This window comes from Triticum aestivum, chromosome 4D (assembly GCF_018294505.1).
Source record: "Triticum aestivum cultivar Chinese Spring chromosome 4D, IWGSC CS RefSeq v2.1, whole genome shotgun sequence".
NCBI classification, from domain to species: Eukaryota; Viridiplantae; Streptophyta; class Magnoliopsida; order Poales; family Poaceae; genus Triticum; species Triticum aestivum.
Genome location: NC_057805.1, coordinates 148,133,039 through 148,139,543, shown reverse-complemented (window position 1 = coordinate 148,139,543; position 6,505 = coordinate 148,133,039).

Below are 6,505 nucleotides of genomic sequence, written 5' to 3'. Positions count from 1 at the left end.
TGTGTTATGTATTACAACGTCACACACGATTTCCGCACCAAACCGCGTGAGAAGACAACGTATGTTAGACACGGTTGTCGGTGTCAAAATCGGCGGATCTCGGGTAGGGGGTCCCGAACTGTGCGTCTAAGGCGGATGGTAACAGGAGGCGGGGGACACAATGTTTACCCAGGTTCGGGCCCTCTCGATGGAGGTAATACCCTACTTCCTGCTTGATTGATCTTGATGATATGAGTATTACAAGAGTTGATCTACCACGAGATCGTAGAGGCTAAAACCTAGAAGCTAGCCTATGATTATGATTGTTCTTGTCCTACGGACTAAACCCTCCAGTTCACATAGACACCGGAGGGGGCTAGGGTTACACAGAGTCGGTTACAAGGGAGGAGATCTACATATCTGAATTGCCAAGCTTGCCTTCCACGCAAAGGAGAGTCCCATCCGGACATGGGACGAAGTCTTCAATCTTGTGTCTTCATAGTCCAACAGTCCGGCCAAAGTATATAGTCCGCCGGTCCGAGGACCCCCTAATCCAGGACTCCATCAACGGTTGCCGTTACATAACCGTATGTCATGTACTACCATGTCCATATAATTGAGTTACACTGAGATACCGTGTAAACAGCCACTCCGCGGATATCCGTCAAAAAAAAAGCCGCTCTGCATATAGAGATGGCGGCGGTGGCCTAGGCAGCGGCTACCGAAGAAGAGGTCAATCCTCGGTGGGTGGGCGGTGGCGGCGTCATAGGAGGTCAATGCCCGGTCTGTGGCGGGAGATAGGAGGAGCTCAACCATCGAGGTTGGAGGCGGCTTGATTCGAGCACATCCATCGCGGTTGATGGCGGGATAGTGGAGGTCGAACTTTAGGTGGCAGCCGCACTAGGCTTTCCTGCTCGACCCTGCTGTCTCGGCGTGCCGTCGCATCACGCTTGTTTGTCTGCTGGGTCGAGGTCGCCGCGCGGCTAATTAATTAAGGTATTCTTTTCGTGGGTGGCTTAATTAAGGTATTGAATTCCTAACTGTAGTGTTGTACTAGTACTCTGTGTGTAAATTGACTGGCCATTAATTTTTGTCATTGCACGTCTGGATAACAACATGGAGCGCCCTCAGTAATTATTAAAAAAACCTTGTGATTTATGCACGCATATTTGGGCAGCAGTTAATCCGTGTATAAATGTTGTTGTTTTGTTTTTAATTACCTTTTGTCTGCTGCAGATGGAACAATCTCGATGGATGAAGAATCGGAAAACCTCAGATTTTATCAGTGGCGTGACAGAGTTCATGAATTTTGCTGAAAGTACATAGAGGAGAATTGGTGATGCGGTCATCAAAACTTGTGCCAAACTTCACCAAATTTTTTCCACGGGGTCGTGAGAGCACGCCACAGGCACACATCGATTTTGATGATGTCCGAACTCCATCTGAATTTTCTGTAATTAAAATACCAACTAGGCCTACGCCAGTGGCCGCACGTCGTGGCCGAAATGTTTGAAACTTCTCCCCGCTTCTCGAACAAACGGATGAAAACTCACAAAGCAACGCACAAATGATCTGTACACCTTTGCTAGGCTGATAGTAAGGGGGTATCATAGCTAGTATCATGCATGCCAACTAGGCAATTTTGATGAGCTATCATAGAATTAATTAAATGAAGAAAAAGAGGGTTAAGTATCATATGATGAAACCGTATCATAATAAAGGTTATGCTACTATGTGTCATGCATGACAATATAAATAAAGTACTACATATGATACTAGCTACTCTATGATAATATGCATTAGAGCAAGTACACAATAGAGTGACATAAGTCTAGCCATAATGGGTAGTAACATAGAATGTTACTAGTCTATGTTACTACCTCTATGGTGGGGAGTAACATATGTTTAGTAACATGCAACATTTCATTTATTAGGCTATAGACTCATCTTGCCTTCAGATGTGTGCAGACTAGGCACAACGGGTAGTAACATAGATTAGTAACATGCCCATGTTACTAATCTATGTTACTACCTCTATAGTGGGAGTAACATCTGTGTGGTAACATGCAACATTTATTAGGCTATAGACACATCTTGCCTTGATATGTACATTTGATGTTACTCATACTACTAGTAACTAGCTATGTTACTACTTTCCTCTCTTTCTTCATTTATTGCTTGCCACATCATCTACTTTATCTAGATATGTGTGATGTTACTACCTATGTTACTCCCATTGTGGGTAGTCTCATACTATAGTAAGACTACCCACAGTGGGAGTAACATAGGTAGTAACATCACACGTATCCACTTTCCTCCATTTCTTCATTTATTGCTTGCCACATCATCTATTTTATCTAGATATGTGTGATGTTACTACCTATGTTACTCCCACTATGGTTAGTCTAAGCAGGCTATAAGGAATAGACTAATATATATGTGCTTATTAGTTGGAGGAAAGAGAAGAGAAGCGGGCTCTTGGTTAGTAGAGCCAACTGCAACACGAGACCCAAGAAACTTTGTGAGGATGTAAGCTGGGCCAACTATTGATAAACTAGTACGTATATAAAACTTATTATTGTACATGCCCCCTAAGAGGTTGGTTATATATGACATGGCAACTTCATATAGCCGACCCTTGGCTGTATTATTAACCATGCTCTTAGTGAGGTAGCTAGTATATCATAGACGACTAGCTCATATCAGACTAGCCACAGTGGGAGTAACTTCAGCAGTGACACCGACTCCAACTCAGCAAACTTGCTTATGTGGCAATAAGTTAATGAGGAGAGAGATAGTTTCAGTAACTTAGCTAGTTGCTGTAACATCACATGTCCAAATGCAAAATGAGTCTATAACCTAATAAATGAAGCTTCGCATGACACTACACTTATGTTACTACCCACTATGAAGGTAGTAACATATATAGTATAGGGATATGTGTTTGTTACTAGTGTACTACTCTCCATTGTGGCTAGTCTCACTCCCTCATTTCTGGTTTAGGCTGGTCGTAATGGTATTATCATAAGCGGTATCATGCATGCCAACTAGACTTTCTGGATGATGTGGCACACAAGAGAGGATGTGGTATTATATCAAGATACCGTGCCATATTAAATGTTGTACTACTACTTTGTGTGATGCATGACAATTAGTAAGGCAACCTAAGATGCTAACTTATGATACTATGCATTACAGAAGTAGTATCCTACACTATGCTACACTACCCTATGCATGGTACTAGTATATATGATACTCCCCATTACAACCAGCCTTATGAGGCTCAATTCAAAAATCCCACCAACCAAGGTAGATGGTGAGTGGTGGAATACTTTTTGTAGTTTGCAAAAACACCCAATTTAATGCTTTTATTTTCCTCAAAAATTTATGTTTTCCAATGTATTAATTGCAATACATGCATGCATATATAAAGTACATGCATTGGTCAACTTTCTCTTAATACTTGCATGCAATAATTTAATGCACCTTGGAATCTGGACATGTGATGGGGAACAACCAAATTGAGCCTTATAAAATGGAAAAACTAAAATTTTGAATAAGCCTATAAACTGGAAAGGAGGGAGTATATATGCATGATACTAGTATATGATTGGCAATACCTCCGTAATGCGTGCATGCATAGTATCATAAGTTAGTATCTTAGGTTCCTTATTAATTACCATGCATGACACAAAGTAGTACAACATTTAATGTGATACGGTATCATGATATGATAACACACCCTCTCTTTCATCATTTAACTGTGTGCCACATCATCCAAAAAGTCTAGTTGGCCTGCATCATACCGCTTGATACTCCCATATTATGACCAACCTTATTAGGGTGGCCATAGTGGGGGTATCATAGCCGGTATCATGCACCGGGAATAGAAAATATGATGATGTGGCAAAGAAGTAGTAACATAGGTAGATACCATAACATATATATATATAATAAATGCTATACTACTTTGTGTCATGCATGGCCATAAATACGGTCATCTATGAAATATAATCCCTCTGTAAACTAATATAAGAGCGTTTAGGTCACTATTTCGTAATCTAAACGCTATTATATTAGTTTACACAGCGAGCTAGTACTACTCTATGATACTATATATGCACTATGAAGGTACGTACGTAGTATCATACACTAGTATCATATGCATGATACTATATATATATAGTATATGATACTCCCCACTATATAAGGCTGGCCATAGTGGTGGTATCATAGCCGACGATGTCATGCACTTGGAAATAGAAAGTATGCTAATGTGGTAAAGAATTAAATATATATAAAGAGGGTTAGAGTAACATATAGGTAGATACTGTATCATGTTAAATGCGATGCTAATTTGTGTAATGCATGTCAATAAATATGATCTATATATGATACTATACTCTATGTATTATACTATGCACTATAATTAATTAAAGGTAGTATCATACACTAGTATATGTAGTGTATATTCATGATACTAGTATATGACACTCTCCACTATACTCATGATTTCTTACCGTGGAAAAAAAATTGGAGGCGAAACGATGAACTCATGTTCTCATTCGAACAAAAATATGATGTTAGGTAATGTAAATGTTTTCAAAGAGCACACGGTTCACTCACGAAAGTCGTGTGTCCACTAAACCATGGCCGATGCACCCCCCCACCCCTCTGCCATGAGCGCGATCTGAGTCGTGCGTTGTGATTGGCCAGAACCCCAACCCCACGGATCGTATGTCTGCACCGTTGGATTCTCCTTGATCAAAGGACGATCCTCATCCCTTTTGACAACACATGTACATGTTTTCAAATAGACCCACCCAAAAAAATGTTTTCAAATAGCAAACGGTTCACACACGAAAGCCGTGTGCCTACCAAACCGTGGCCGATGCCCCCCCCTTGCTGCGTGTGCGATCTGAGTCATGCGTTCTGATTGGCCAGAACCCAAACCCCACGGATCGTACGTCTGCACCATTGGATGCTCCCAGATCGAATGACAATCCTCATCCATTTCGACAGGAAATGCAATCCGGCTAGGAATTGATTTATATGCCAACATGCACGGTAAATGCCAAAAATGTCTTACATATAGCACACGAGACCTAAAATGCGCCAGCAAATCAAACCCGTGGTAAAATTGTAATTGGCTTCCGTGCGAAAAATTTAGAGGCGAAACGATGAACTCACGTCTTCATTTCAAATGAAATTATTCTATTTGTGTACATGAGCGCTTAGAGGCAACCGTTTGCATAGGCCTTTCCGCGCGCGCGGCGGCCGGGGATATTTTTCACCTTTTTCGCCTAGGCCGCCAACACCCTCCCCTCCCCCCCACCGTCCACCCACATTTCACTCAACTAGTCCACCCAATCTCCTTTGCCAGCTGCCCCCTCCCACCAGATCCACAGCAGAACCCTCTCCGGTGCCGCCGTGCTCACCCCGGCCGCATGCCCACTCTTCGGCGTCAAGCCTACCTCCACTGCTGTTCCCAACACGCGGTGGCCTGCGCCTAGCCATCTTCGTTTTCTCGCCAGCCACCCTCGAGTATATCGATGCAGTAACCCTCGCCTCTCCTGTGGTCCGGCTGGGCTTGCATTAAGAAGCCTGATAGTTACTGCTCTCAATCGCGGTGAGGCATATTTCCTCGCAATCCCTCTTCCAATTTCGCTCCTTATGTTCCCAAATTGGCTATAAAATAACGGAGAGCGTATATATGTTCATTATCTACCTTCCTTACTACATATAAGTTGTATTTGTTCCAATAAGTTATTGCCTATGTACAAATCGCGGGCGCCCGAGTCACACAAACTTAACAAATTAGACATACATTTTCTAAATTATTGCATGGCATGTTTAGAAAGCTTGATACCAAGTTGTTAGTTTTATGCTTATCCTCCTTTCCTGAGTTTCGCATGTGTTCCTCGTAGATGCCGAGTAGTAGCGACAACACTCATTCAGGCCATGTATCTTCATCTGATTCGGACAACCCTAGGTCTTCAGCAGATTGTGAGGGATCAAGTAGTCTTGAACAGGATAGAGCTGCAGCAATTACCCTTCCTGTTAGGACATGGAGGAACGCTCCAAGGAAGCCCACACACCAGCCTAAAGGTGTATATGAAGTAACCGAGATTGATTTAAAGTCCCAGGCTCCAACTAAACCAGATAAAGCACGCATGAGGTTCAGGAGTGTGTGTGGATTTGTTGGCAGGGCAAGGCTCAACATTAATCTGCCGGGGTTTCGGAAGGCTGACACAGAAACATGGCGAAGGATAGTCCGGGAGATCATGGATCACTTCAACGTTCCAGAGCAGTGGAGAATGCAGGTGGAACAAGCTGCACTGAAGAAGGCTAGGGATGCTTGGAGAAACTGGAAGCACGTGATGTACAAGAAGTACTTGAGTGTAGGCAAGGACCCAATCCCCGCATACCCCCAAATTACAAAGGCAGACTGGGCAGAATTCAAAAGGGTCAGGGCAACTCCAGAGTTTGCTGCGAAGAGTTTCAAGCAATCGGAACTTCAGAAGAA